The following is a 1,655-nucleotide window of genomic DNA, read 5'->3' on the forward strand; positions in this document are numbered from 1 at the left end:
AAGAATGTTTTAGAAAACTCTAGAAGATGAATAATGACCCTTAGATTAATGTTGTGGTGGCAAGATCCTAACCATTGGTTAAGGAGGTGCCACTAGTATAAATAGGNGTGATTGGATCATTTGTAAGCAAGCCAAATAAAAAGCCAACATCTACAACAACTAAGACAATTACTACACTTCTTCCAACTACTACTTCTANATCCTACTATCTCTACATTTTCTCTACCTTATCAACTACTCCTTTCACAACCTTTAAATACTAACAAAATTCCTTTTGCTCGTTTCTTCATTAGCTTATTTTATATCTATTAAGCACTTTCATTTTCTTGGTTTTGACTGGTTTAGCAGTGGGGAACGGTACATTCAATATTTTGCATTTACTTTCTTTGCATTGAACAGGGTGGTGTCACGGTGATTCTTCATTTACACGGTTACAACAGCAACTTTTATCACTTTTATTTTCTTTTCTTTTGCCTTTTAGAAAGAACTAGTTGATTAAGAAGCACACGGCACTCTTGCATTGATTGTTTTGATTCCAGCAATACTCAATGATGAATGGCATTGCATTATTCCTGCATTGATTTTCAACGTTCACTTTTTAGTTTAATAGTATTTTTATGCATATTAATTACAAGTGATTTCTTTGCTGCATTGTGCTTTAGTTCATACACTTTGGTATTTAATGTTGTATTCAAGTGTTTTCATTTACTCTAATGCCTTCAATTATATTTAATTTTATTTAATTTTTAGTTTTAATTTAGTTTAATTCTCCTTGTAAAAACACTTTCACAAACCCCCCTACGTGTTAGACCTAATTCTCGAACCGCGATTTGGTCCTTGACAGACGACTTAGGAGTCATTCCCTAGCTATACTGCATTTCTTATATGCTCATTAAATTTTGCATGGGGTGCGACCCCATCACTTAGCAATAAGCACGAACAATTTTTTTTTTAGACATGGAGATCCATTGTCCTTAAAGACTTATCAGTGGTGTGTTGCAAAAGTATCCCAAGATAGAACAGGAACATCCCAAAACTTCGGAGATATCAAAACTAGTAAGTAACTTCTTTAAAGAGAAAAAAATTACAACCCAGGGCATTATAAGTATAAGAAAAGAAGGAATAAAAAAAAAGATGGAAAGCTCAAACAATGTTTCTGTGAGAGGGAGAGCTTAAACAAATTTTCTGTGAGAGGGAGGGCTTATACGGAGTTTTTGTGAAAGGGAGAGCTCAAGATGTTGAATTTTGAAAGAGAGAGCTTGTGGTACTAAACAGTGAGAAGGAGAGCTCGAGATGCATTGTGATTTCGAGAAAGCACCAAACACTATTTATAGAGTTTGGAGAAGATTTAAGACCAATTATGTAAGCATGAAACGCGGAAGAAATCCTGCATCTTGTGGCTGAATCCAACCAACGAAGTTGCATTACTTGTAGAGCAGCTTTTTGGGTCAAGCAGGATCTTCCAATGACAAATTGTTGCAGCAATCTCGACCAACCGGAGTTTGACCATACAAGCTCGATCAAGCTAGCTCGATCATAGGAGCTCAACCATAAGAGCTCAACCAAAGGAGGTCAACCATAGGAGCTCGACCACATAAGTTGAACCATAAGAGCTTGACCACAAGATCCCGACTACAAGAGCTCTGTTACAAGAG

The sequence above is a fragment of the Vigna radiata genome, unplaced genomic scaffold (assembly GCF_000741045.1).
Source record: "Vigna radiata var. radiata cultivar VC1973A unplaced genomic scaffold, Vradiata_ver6 scaffold_400, whole genome shotgun sequence".
NCBI classification, from domain to species: domain Eukaryota; kingdom Viridiplantae; phylum Streptophyta; class Magnoliopsida; order Fabales; family Fabaceae; genus Vigna; species Vigna radiata.